Here is a 13729-nt window from a genome sequence, read left to right as displayed (position 1 = left end):
AAATTGCAAATCTGATGTTTGAACAAATGTTCTTTTCACCAATGTTTTTCAAATAACAGTACTTTCTGGAATGAATGTCGCATTTGCAATGATGTCAAGGCGTCATCTATGACGTCATCAGTGACCTAATCAAGAGAACACTCTAGTATTACTCACTACCGATGTCATAATGTGTAATATCCAACATTACGGCTTCTCAGATGCCGTCTTGTTCATCATCCTCTTCTGTCACTGGTTCATTTGTCATATTGTCACAATTGCCATCTTGGCAATGCCCACATGCACTGGTGCATTCGAGCCCATGCTTTCTGCAGGTACACCTTAGGGTTTTGCACCCTCCTGAACAGTTGCAGTGAATCATCTGAAGAAGTACATCTGGAGAAATGATTTGACTAGCTTGCTTCCCTGGTGTGACGGCAGCTATCATGCCCATCCCATGGAAGGTACCCTTTCCATCCAAGGTTATAATGTTATGATCAACATTGTCTCCAGTAAATAGCAAGGACGTATCGAGAATGTTAATGTCACTTCCCAATACATCCGAAGCACGTGAACAAGCCGCATTCACTTCAAACCTTTGCACTTCTGGGTAAGATGAAGAAAACCCCAAGGTTGAAAGACTATCTATCAAGAACCGTGACCTATACAAATGGTGCATTTGCACTGCGAGACCAAGCTGTAATGGTGCAATTACAGCCCTTGGACGCACTGCTTGAATAACTGCTTGCCCAATACCAGCAACCTTTATGGACGTATCCTTCCCAACGAACAGATGCTGCAGCAAGAATCGCAAACTTGCTGGGACATAATCCAATGCAGGCGCAAGTTTCAGTTTTGCACGAGTTGAATATGTATCCCCAAGTGGCGCAACTGTTGTTTTTATGTCACTTTTGATAAGTTTTGCTGCAGTTTGTAGAATTGCTCGTTTCTGTGCTTCCTCGTCATCTTCCCGAGGTGAATTGTAGTAGTCACGAAGAATCTGGCGGGTTTTTTCCCGAAAGGTCACAATATTTTTCACACCCTTGCCCTCAGCCACAAATATAGAGTCACCATATCGTTCTAAAAGCTTTTCCTTGAGGTACTGATTTCCATATGCCACGGATTTGCAATCAGTCAAGTATTCTCCCATTTTAGCAACAAGGTCTGATATCGTTAGCTGCTCTTCATCGTTTTCATTGAGGAATCTGCAGACCTTTTCAAATGCCTTTTCCTGATCACAGTCCTTTGGTCTTCCAATTTTTCGTCTTTTTGCAGAATCAACTGACCTGAACTGTTTCGGAATTTCCTGCATTGTGCGAAAATTAACGTTACATGACTGGTGGTAAACATAGTCTGCTGCATGAAGATCGCCCCAAAAATATTCGATGCGGCTTTGAACAGCAATGGCCCATTCGTCCATCCGTGTTTTACAATGAACCAATATCGTTTTAACAAATGCGTCTGTCTTCACATAGCTAAAACTGTCCGTTTCTGCATGACTTCGTTTTGGGTCTATCTTCTTGACTTTGGTTCCACAGAAAAAGCAATCTGTTTTGCTGTCATACGGCCCCAAGGAAACACGAGCACTTCTTTTTACTGATTGAGCAGAATCTGTCCGATCTTTCTTGCTTAAAGCAATGTCCTTTTTGTTTATGTGGTTGATCCAGCATGTTTTGTGCATACTAGTTCCAGCTTCGACTCTGATGTCGACACCTCTTTCGACGCTAGCATGGTTGATACCTATAGCTCCTTTCTCACGAACCACCACTGTCTCCTCACAATCCAATTCCCTTTGGCATAAGGGGCAGGTTTCTTTGCTTGAGCTCATTTTCTATCCTGGAAAATATTAAAGTTAGGAAACATGTCATCGGTTGAAATGCATATTTATTCACCACTAAATGCTTAATTGGCTATATTTCACATAAATGATTAGCAATTGCCTCCAAACTCTGTAATGTGACAGCTAACATCATAATTAAACATCATACAAAAAGGTAACTTCATAGGTTTCGTGGTTTTTGACATTTAGGCTTCCTTAGCTTCAACATTAAAATGCTGGTACGCAACAATCAAAATCTTTTTGTTTTTAACATTTAAAAAAATCTTTTTACAAGTCCAATTAGATTATAACGTAATTACCCCAATCATCATTAATAAGTGGTGGTGGTCTTAATCTGGTATGTTCCATCTTAATAGTGTCAAGTGAAAACGGGGGCAGATTTGGGCCATTTTTTAATGTCAGAAATTTTTACTTTCCCGTGCTCCATTTCTGTCCAACTTTTAATATGTTGTTCACTATGCCTTAAAGTACAAGAAATAACCATAAAACGCTTTTTTGCAATTTTTTTGGGGTAGGGGTATTTTGGCGCTATATTGACTATACTACTAGTAGTTAACTCCAAAAGGAAGTCACTAACATATGACATAATTGTGGCCGAAGGATAAGTGGAAGGGGTTTTTTAATAGTAATAATAATCATCTTCACTTCAACTTAAAAATAAAAAAAACATTTTAAAGGCACAATTATGAAATACTTCCTCCCCCACCCCCCATCCCAAAACAAGAGCTTTATAAATTACCATGCATGTCAAGGTTACTATTAGAGACATATTATAGACATCAGAAAAGGGGGTAGGTATAATTTGCAAAACAAAATTCAGACGTCAATGAGAAGAAGGTTATGAGAACACAAAAATAATGTGGAGGGAAGGAAATGCAATCGACCTATGAAGGGAAGATGAGTCAAAATTCCACTTTGTGAGTACTTGGCAAATTGATCATTTTGGTCTAATACATAAGGAAGAAGAAAAAGAAAATTAAGGTCATATCTTTCAGTTTAAAGTTTAAGATTTTTAGAAAAGTACAAAGCAGAGAAATAATATTGTCAGTCATTAACTTCTTACAACGCATTGTGGATTTAGCAATAATCTATCATAATAGGATATTTAAGATGACAAAGTACTTCTCTATAAACATCACTCTTAGCCTTAGTCCACCCCCTCCCTTTCCCAACCGCCTACCTTTATCCACTTATTATGAATTTCAGTTCAAATGACCTTCTATGAAAGTCCTTTAAGTGCTTTACTCAGTCATACAAGGGTCTTGGTTAACTGCAAGATTTCACAATGAATGTTTAAACTAGCCATCTATTTACTATTTATGGAGGTTATGTGTTCACCCCTGTCTGTTTGAGGGTCTGTCTGTTTGTGAACAGGATATCTCAAAAGGTTGTAGACAGATTCGGACAAACGTTGGTGGAAAGGCTGGGTATGTGACATGGACGAAATGATTAGATTTTGGTGAAGATCCAGATCTGGCGACTAGAATTTTAAAAAGTGATTCTTCACCATTGACATAAGGCCTAAAACCGATATATATATATAGTACGATATCTCAAAAAGGTATGGTCATATTCAGATGAAACTTGGTGGACAGGCTGGGTGTGTGACAAGGACAAATCGATTCAATTTTGGTTATGATCCGGATATGGATCCAGATACGAGAATTATTTAATTGTAAAGTGATTCTTTACCATTGACAGATCGGGTGAAAAACGATATACATGATTTTCAAAAGGTTGTGGACATGTTGTGACAAAACTAGGGAGATGATTTCTAGATAGATTTCTTGACACAATCAAGTTTATGGAAAGTCCATTATCTGACGTGGTATAAAATATTGAAAACTTTTCAATTCTCCAAACTCATTTCTCAAATCAAGAAGGGATTGAACTCCTATTACAAATGGGAATATATCCTTATGATATGAACACATTTGAGAGGTTTCAAGAAACACAACTTCCCCCTAAAGATAATTTCTATAATGAGTTAAATAAAAGTCATATAACTGATAAAGATTATACTCAAGCACAAAATGTTTGGAAGAAGTTTAAAATAAAGAACCTCAGGGAATATCACAATTTGTATCTTAAAAATGATGTTCTTTTATTGGCTGATGTATTTGAGAGTTTTAGAACTGTCTGTCATAATAAAAATGCCTATGGATTAGACCCTGCTCACTATTTCACAACTCTTGGATTGGCTTAGAGTACCACGTTAAAATGACAAACAAACAAAAAAGAAAAAAAAAAAACAACCGCGAAAATTGGAATTAATCAGTGACATAGATATGCTTATGATGATTGAGAAGGTGAAAAGAGGTGGAATATTAAGTCTGTTCTTAGAGATATGTCAGAGCAAACAACAAATATCTTCCTAACTATGTTAAAAAAGATAGTTCTTACTTGATGTATTATGATGCTTACAATTTGTATGGATGGGCTGTCTCAATCTTTACCTTATGGAAAACTTAAATGAGTAAAAGAGAAAGATTATGAAAAAAGTTTGAAAAACATCGTTATCCCTTCTCAAAAATAATTATTAGATGAAGCAGAAATTGGGTATTATTTTGAGGTTGATTTGAAATATTACAAATATTCCCTTTTGTAATTTTTGTATTTGAGGTTGATTACACCTTGTTTGAAATTCCAACTTCTTTCCTGGAAACCCTGGCGGTGTCCACATGTTTATACCTCTCCCACCCACCCCCCTCCCTTCACATGCCTCCCCCCCAAAGCCCTCTCCCTCCCACAGATCTCTCGATGTCTCCATGTCTCTCAGTCCCTGCTCTCAAATGTTGTGTTTGTGTCCTTCCCCCTCTCTCCCCATCTTGTCTACCGCTCCCGATGTTATTTGTTTTATGTGTCTGTTTGTCTTTCTGTGTGATTAATGTTCGCTCTTTCACGAGCCTCGATCTTGTATACAAAAAAAAAAAAAAAAAAATCCAAAAGAACTCCACAACAAACATAAAGACCTGCCATATGCGCCTGATAAAGAAAATAAGAGAAAGGAATTGTTTCGCGGTTTTCAACAATCATTTCTTACTCTGAGCAAGAAACCAACAGAAAAATTACTTACTACATTATATGATGGAGGGAATTATGTTTTAAATCAAAGGAATTTAAGACAACATTATTGCATGACTCCCCTCGGTTAAGACTGGGAAATCACAGATGGAAACAAGCTTTAATGAAGGCGACAATCAAATACGGACTTCACTTATTGCGCGGTAGGAAAAAGAAAAGAAGAAGAAGCGGGAACTTTATCTGACGGTCCGCGCGCACAAGCGTCTTCACCCTGCAAAAAGTAACTCACAAAAACCCGAATTAAATGAACAAAAACAAACCAAGGCTTTATTGCCACGGATGCTGATACAAAATAAAACGCGCCCGTATCTAAAACCCCTAAAATGAAATGTTCCCACACACAGACTTCTACAACACGGACGAAGGAATATATAAATATAAATAATCGCTGTGTTCTGTGGTGCAGCTTGTCTTTATCTGCAGTGTGTGTCCTCGTCAACGTCGCCAAACTGGAGCACGCAGTCCGGACGCGGCGCTGGTGTTTGCGGGAACTGCGAACGAGCGCGCAGCCCGTTCCCCAACCGTGCCCCTCCTCAAGAACGCGGCACGGAGTTCGTGGCTCTTCGTTCTTGGGGCTCTGCCTTTTTACGAACACTCCACATGCCATATCTCCTCGATTCACAACCACAGGTCACATTCCACACACCGGCGCTCGCCAACGTCTGACACAAAGAGGGGAGAGTCGATGGCAGAGCAATACGCGAGAGAGACTATCCAGCAACGAGACAAGGAGCGAGAAAATCTCGGTCTCCTTAAACTTGTATCGGCCGTGGTCTGACGTCACCGGTCCTCCCTACCAATCCCTGCCGGCCAATCAGTCTGTCGTTTCCTTCACCTTCTTTCCACCAATCACAGGGAAGCTTCTTGCCCCTCCCCTGACCAATCACAAGTCCTTCCCGACTCTGCCAATCGACGACCTGTTTCTTACTCGCCCCTCCCCTGGCCAATCACGAGTCGTTCTGGTTTTGGCTCTCGGCCTGCCTGTGCAATGTCTGTTGCCATGCAAGTTCGTGATGTAGCTAGCTGTGGCTCCATTGGCGGTGCCCCAAACTGGCTTCCTGTGAGTCGTATTATTATTGTGGCGGAGGGGGAATTTAGTTAGTGTGGTGCGCTAATGGGCCTAACTAATGTATATGGTGCGTTGCCATACGGGACAAATGGATGACCACAGGTTGCACACACGGGAAATTAGTATAATCCCTACACTACCTATCACACCACACGATCATCCTTGTATGATCACAAATATACACCTAATCCAACAAACCGCCGAAACAGGTCCCTGACTTACTGTACATCAAAATGGTTCTTCTTCTTCATGACATCGGAGCACCTACCAATGCAGATCTACCTGAATCTATATATTCCCCTACCCAAAATTCATAACAATATTTATCTGTTGGGTTGAGAAGAAAGAAAATTCATAGAATGTTAAAGTTTATACAAAGTCACAGTTGAAAGATCTAGATTGATTTTAATACAAACAAGTCAGGAGACGACGATGGTTCACGAGCGAGCGATATTCAATGACGAAGGACGGACTGCAACCGAAACAGGCCCGGACAGGCCAGACCCGGAAATGTCAAAACGAAGGTTACTGACCTTGAAATTAGATAGAAAATAATGCATAATCAGTTATGAGGTTAGTTAGCTACACAATACCGAAAATACGGCGAAAAATGAAATGAAAAAAAATAAATTAAAAAAAAATAAAATAATAATAATAATAATGAAAACAAATCGAGCTCCGTGGGGCTAGACACATGACATTGGCCTAACCAAATACCGAAACCCCTGTCAGATTCCACCAAACCCCTCGGAGAAGATGTAGCTTGAACTCGATTACCCCCTAAAAATACATCTTTTTTGGGCGTGGCTCCGCCCACAATGGGCGCAATACGCCCACTCTCGGCAGGACACACCTAGATCATGATATTAACCTCCCACCCAAGTTTCATCAAGATCGGATGATATCATCGGGTAGTTATGCTGCGGACGGACACACACACACACACACACACACACACACACACACACACACACACACACACACACACACACACACACACACACACACACACACACACACACACACACACACACACACACACACACACACACACACACACACACACACACACACACACACACACACCGAATATAGTGGTCACTTGATAACTCGTGAACCAAAAGGAGAACAGAAGCAAAAACAGATTTTGAGAACTTTTATAAATCAATGCATAATGCTGCATTTGGAAAGACTGGAAAATGTGAGGAATAGACAAAAAAAGCTTTGCTACATCTTGGAAACAAGTATCCAAATTAATTAATAAACCAAGTTTTCAAAGAGTAGAGGTGTTTTCAGAGAACTTTTGTTCTATTCATATTAATAAAGAGAGAATTGAAATGGATAAACCTATTTATATAGGAACATCAATTATTGACTTGTCAAGGTTGTTAATGGATGATTACTTTTAAAATAACTTAAGGAAGAAATATCAAAATGATGTTAATCTACTTTATATGGATACAGATAGTTTTATTTTGAAAATCAATACTGAAGATATTTATGAGGATATGTCTCAGGATGTTGATACTTATGATACAAGCAATTATAAATCAGACAATAGACTATTCTCTACAAAAAAGAAAAAGGTTATTGGGAAGTTTAAAGATGGATTGGGTGGAAAGATAAGTGAATTTGTGGGATTGAGAGCAAAGGCTTATGCTTATAAATATATTGATAATAATGTTAAAAAGAGTAATAAAAAGTTAAAGGGAGTAAAGAAAAATGTAATCAAAGAAACAATAAACTTTTAACATTATTACAACTGTTTAACCTCTAAGAAAGAAGAGTATCGAAAAGTGAATACAATAAAAAGTTAGAAACATCAATTACATACAGAGGAGCTAAATAAGAAGGCATTTGGGGCTTTTGATGATGAGGTTTATTTTAGAAAATGGAATTGACAGCCTCCCTTATCGATATATATAAAGAATGAATGAATGAATGAATGAATGATCGTTTTAAGGCCATTTTCCCCGCTAGAGCAGGGGTTAGCCTTGCGGGCCCCATGACAATCATGGTTCCCTGTTTGAGGCAATGTTTTTATGGCCGGATGCCCTTCCTGACGCCAACCCTTGGTCACGCTCTTACGATGCGCAGGGATACGGTGTACCTATTCTAAACCGGGGTACACACCATGATCATTCATCCCAGCAAGCTGGTACTCAATTTGCCGACCTCGGAAGGATGACAGGCTGAGTCAACCCCCCTGGCGTTAATTCAGCGATCGACCGGGATTCAAACCCAGGATTGCTAAGATCCCAAGCCGGCACCCTAACCGCTAAGCCAACACCAGGCTATATCTATCTATAATTCCACTAATCTCTGTGTGTGTGTGTGTGTGTGTGTGTGTGTGTGTGTGTGTGTGTGTGTGTGTGTGTGTGTGTGTGTGTGTGTGTGTGTGTGTGTGTATGTGTGTATGTCTGTGTGTGTGTTTGTTTGTCTGTGACCGCTGTTTCTCGACAACCACGGGTCCGATATACTTGCAACTTGCCAGGTATATTGCTGGGGACCCGAGGATGTGCCTTTTCAAGGTTTGAAATTAATCGGACAAGTAGTTACCGAGCTATGTCCAAAAAACGATTCAACCAATCAGAGAGCAGCGAGCTATCACGTGTGCCGAACGTGGCGAACAGACTCTGCCTCGGACGGCACATTTGAGAGCGTATTCATTTATTTCACGTTGGCAAACTATGTTGGCGTTAAACTATGTTTTAAAACTAATTAAAACTAATTTGCGATTCATCGTAACTGCGATTTGCGACCTTCCGGACAGTGAAGACTTCACTTCCGGCAGCCAATCACAGAACGCGTTGTTGCGAGCCGAGCCGAGCGCGTGCGCCATTACGGTTCGTAATTCGATTTCTTCCGGAGAAAATAATAATTTCTCGATTTCTTATGCGCATTATTTCTCCCAATTCAGTCAGAGCGAAGGGCGGAAGCGAAGAGCGTTGTTTTTTTTGTTTACGGGCGTACGGGCGGGGTAGAGCGTACGGGTAGCGTTTTTTTTTTTTTTTGGCAAGGAACGGGCACCCACGTACGGGCATGCCCTAGTATATATAAAGGTTATTTATGAAGAGTATATGTATATTTAAAAGATAAGTATAAGTGTGAAGAAATAAATAAGAATTAATTTTTTTAATGGGGTTTTACTGCTATATAAGTGATAGAACCAAGCAATAACCAAACCAAAGACTTGATAAAATCAAAGCTTTGGTATTTAAATGGAAAACATAATGTAAAAATAATATGTGGCTTGAGAGGGGCTCAGAGCAGAACATTGAGAGGTTAATAATTTCATCTCTGCTCAGGAACGATATTTAAACCAAGAACCAAGTTAATGTAATTGACGGTGACGGAAGCCAAAATAAAATCAAGTTATTCCCTAAAATAGAACAACAAATATTCGTTCATTCGCTGCTCGAGTATAATGAAAATATGAATGGTGTGAATAATGTGAAAGACCATCTGTAATAATCAACCCCTCTCTTTTCCCTTACCCTCCCACACTTCACCCCCCTCGCCTCCCCACAAAAGTAGTATGAAAAGGGGGGTTTTGAGAAAAGACCGAGCAGGGGAGCGAGCGAAAACGAGTGGAATGAGCGTAAGAGTGGAACGAGTGGTCCTGTGGAGAGGTTCTTGTCTCAGCCACCCCCCCCCCCCCTTTCATATTTCAAACTACTCCCAGAAGACCCAAAATATCATAACGACCCAAAATACCTCAAAAACCCAAAACACCCTGAAGACACAAAAGACCCTGGAGACCCAAAAGTCTCAAGGACCCAAAATACTCCAAATACCCTTAACAACTTCGAAGACCCAAAAGACACAAAATACCCTAAAGACCCAGAGGACCCTAAAGATCCCAAAACAGCCAAAAGACACAAAGACCCCAAAGAGCATTAAAGACAACAAAGACACCAAAGAGCTGTTAGACGTTTAGACCCATTAGACCAGCTTGGACCCTTGACAATTTAGAGATTAACATCACTTGGAAGTTTTTGGATTACAAATAAGTTATGAATAAATAATATCACCAATATTACAAATAAATTTGCACAAAAAAATGTTTGTATTATGATTGGTGTAAATCATGACAAGACAGCAACTCAAGTTCAGTCAGATCATTATCCTCAGTTAAAACAAGCACATGCCTCTGCAGAGAAGTTTGGCAAGGCAAGCGTGGCCAGCCGATCCACGCTAGATCATTGAATACAGCACAATATGGGTAATATTTTTGGTGCCCAGTGAATCATCAGCTATGTATTTCGAAAAATATTGTTGGACAGACCATCCGACAAAACAGTTGAGGCTGTGTTGAATAACGATGGCAAGTGGAATCTGCAGCAACAATGAAGACTTGAACATTCCTCATGACATTACAATGAGATTATTATATTTATAGGGAGATTTAAAAATATATATTCCTTCAATATTCTTTCAAGGAAAAGCAGGCAATCAACACTTGTTACCCTCGCCAGAGGAGAGGGTATTGCATTTGAGTCCGTTTGTCTGTTTGTCCGCACAGAATAAATGATTTTCTCTACAATCGTTGGTCTGCATGACAGGAAATTTTCACCAGAGGTGCACCTACTCCTGTAGAAATTTTCAAACCATAATTATGACATTTAAGTCACGTGGTACAGGCACCATCTTGAAAAAACCGAAAAATTTGCACTTCTATATCCCTGAAAACGCTTCACAGAAAAAATTGAGACCGCTCATTGTAAAGAACTCTCCATGGGGAATAAAATATTGTTATGGTTTTTAGAACCTTCACTTTGTAAATTTTAGTAAATGTTCCCTTATAAATAATCCCCTGTAAATATCCTCATTATTTGGCTAATATTAAAGATCGCACCCTAGTTAGTCCATGTACAACACGTAGAGCACCATAGGACCTCTCTATAGTTATCTCATTATTATGTGTTTTAGTTAAGGCTCTGTTCCCAATAGTTGAATCTACGTTGCATTAATCAAATAAGATAGGCCCCTTCAATTATCCCCAATCATCTCCCTCTCTTCAAAGTGCAGTAGCAGTAGGGCAGCGTTCGCTGCCCCTTGTCTTGGTTTGTTTGCTGGCCCCAAGCCGCCATTACGCACGCGGCAATCTGGAGGAAAAAGGGGAGGAGAGGGTTCGAGCGCCAGGAACGAGGCGTGGCCTGTCAATGTCTCCTCAGGAGGTGGAGCCAGCGAGCCCTCGCCGGCCAACCAGGGCCGAGGTGAGCCGACCGGTGGGCGTGTCCTGGGAGCCGGCGGCTGGACACAGGAACGCCCAATAAAAGCGGCTGCGAGGGACTGCTTGACCAGATGAGTGCGAAGGTCCAAAGTACGAGGTACCAGATGAGAACACGACGAATCGTAAGGCAGGAGAGTGGGTCCGTTGACGACGACAATACCGCAGTATATACGCATTGTCCGACCGCGTGAAACCGATACGTGCAGCTGCCGCCGGGTTTTGCCTCAAGCCCGGGGCGTGGACTGGAGCGGACCTCGACGCTGTGCATCTGCCCGGACCTTCCTGCCTGCCATCTGCTTGGACCTTCTCCCCCTTCCAGCCATTCCTTCCTGCCATTCCCTATTCGTGTGAGTCTGTTTGTTCTGCTGGGGTGTATGGTAATATAAAACTGTTTTAAGGCTGCCCTGTGTATCTGCTTCTTCCTCTCCTTGTAAATGCCCTTCTTTCATTTCCTCTTCGGGTTTCATGTGCATAATTAATAAATATCTGTTCTTCCTTTACTTTGGTTTCTTCTTCCCCCGATCGCTTTAGTCCCTTCGCAATTGAGTACCTGTGGCACGATTCGGCCAACGCTCGGAGTCGGGTTTAGTCCTTTGTTAACGGCCCGAGTCGCAGCTCGCTTCGCTCGGCGAATCCAATCACGCTGCGGCCCGGGTGGGAGTATCTCCTCGCTTACGGCCGGTGGTGGTAATTAGGTAGTAAGACGGATTGGGCTTACAACCCTACTCACCACTGACCGGAAGTGACGTCATACTTCCAGGACCGGCGGACGGCCAGCTTAACAGGACAAGGGGATTAACCCCTCCTTGCTAACGGGAGTGCCGTCCCCCGGATTCGTAACAATATGTTAATGATTGCTCTTTCTTGTTTTTATTTGTATTTTGAAAAAGTTTTGTTTCAAACTGAATTATAGTAAATACATTTAATCAATATTACAATGCCAATATGAGAGCAGAAAAACTACAATTTAGATTGTTCTCTTGTTTCTAAATTTAAAGAAGATCTATAACCATTTAAGCATTATTTGCAAAGCATCTAGGGTAAAATACTCAATTTATTAAATACTTTACTAGAGGACTGACATGGATATATGTTTTAAATGCCCTCTTCATGCAAAACAGCTTGTTTAAACCAAAACCATGTGGAAGAAGGTCTATTGACCTCTGACTCTAAAAGAATGCCAGTTTGGCGAACTCGAGTAATAAACCTCCCTCCCACTGGCCTTCATGTTCTGGGAAACAAACTCCCCATGGGTTCTCATACAACAACAACATGCATTTTAAAGGCCATTTTCCCTACTAGAGCGGGGGTTAGCCTTGCGGTCCCCATGACAATCTTCTCCATTTTGCCCTATTTTCTGCATCTCTCCTTGTTAACCCCCTTGTCCGCATTTCTTCTTCCACCATCTTTAGCCAAGTCTTTCTCAGTCTTCCCCGTCCTCTACTTCCTTCTACATTCATTTCCATCACTCTTCTCAACCAGTCACTTTTATCCTTCCTCAACACATCACCAAACCATCTCAACCTGTTCCTCTTCACAGCATCAATCACAGGCTCTATTCCCATCATCTTTCGCAATTCATCATTTGTCTTCCTCTCTCTCTCAACGATACTCCGCACATCCGTCGAACCATTCGCATTTCCACCCTTCATTGCTGCTCTGCGTTCATTACCCATGCCTCGCTCCCATAAATCATAACACTTCTCACACATGCAGCATACACCTTTCCCTTCAGCTTCAACGACACTCCCCTCATCATCAGCATGCCACTCAGTTCCCGAAACTTCTTCCATGCACATCTCATTCGAGCAACCGTTGCCGAGTCTGATCCACCTTCTCCATTCAGCATGTCTCCGAGGTAGCAAAATGTTTTCACACCTTCCAGCTTCACGCTGTCTCCAAGATCCAACTCAACATTTCCTCCATCTGCAGCTCCCTCTGTGCACACCTTACATTTGAATGTAGCTGCCACACTGGTTAATGACCCTCTCAGACCACTACATTTTTGATGAACCCACTCAGCGCACATTGTACATTGAATGGAATTCACTCCGACACCCTTCCTACACACAGTACAGGGCCACTTCCCAGTTCTTTCCACCTCACCACATGCCACCACACCACTTCCACCACTTGCCATCACCTTCGTCTTTCCGATATTCACCTTCAGACCTTTTGTCTCCATACATTCCTTCCACTTGTTCATCTTTTCCTTCAGTCCATCCATACTTTCCGCAATCAACACCAGATCATCTGCATACAACAACTCCCATGGTAAACCCTCCTGTTCTCATTTACTTTCTTATTGAAAAAAAAAAAACGTCTGTTGATTGTCCTGGTTTGTCAAACCTACCTTTCAACCCCTACCTGTCCTGTACAAACATTCCCTCCCACCAGTTTTTAGATTTGCATTTAACCAGACCAGGCTAACCCCTGCTCTGGCAGGGAAAATGGCCTTAAAATGCCTGCTGTTTGTTGTATATAACCAGACTGCTCGGAGATCTCATAGAGAATGCATTCG

General features: G+C 41.3%; 2 protein-coding genes across 3 annotated transcripts in view; both read right to left on the bottom strand.

The window, feature by feature from the left end:
* LOC137435185 (uncharacterized) overlaps positions 1–13729 on the bottom strand; it is a 367117-nt gene that overhangs the window by 84700 nt on the left and 268688 nt on the right. The window lies entirely within an intron of this gene.
* LOC144888129 (RNA-binding protein 12-like) overlaps positions 1–13729 on the bottom strand; it is a 131157-nt gene that overhangs the window by 7455 nt on the left and 109973 nt on the right. The window lies entirely within an intron of this gene.

The sequence above is a fragment of the Myxine glutinosa genome, chromosome 9 (assembly GCF_964187855.1).
Source record: "Myxine glutinosa chromosome 9, kmMyxGlut1.1, whole genome shotgun sequence".
Classification (NCBI taxonomy): Eukaryota; Metazoa; Chordata; class Myxini; order Myxiniformes; family Myxinidae; genus Myxine; species Myxine glutinosa.
This window is presented reverse-complemented; position numbering and strand designations above follow the sequence as displayed.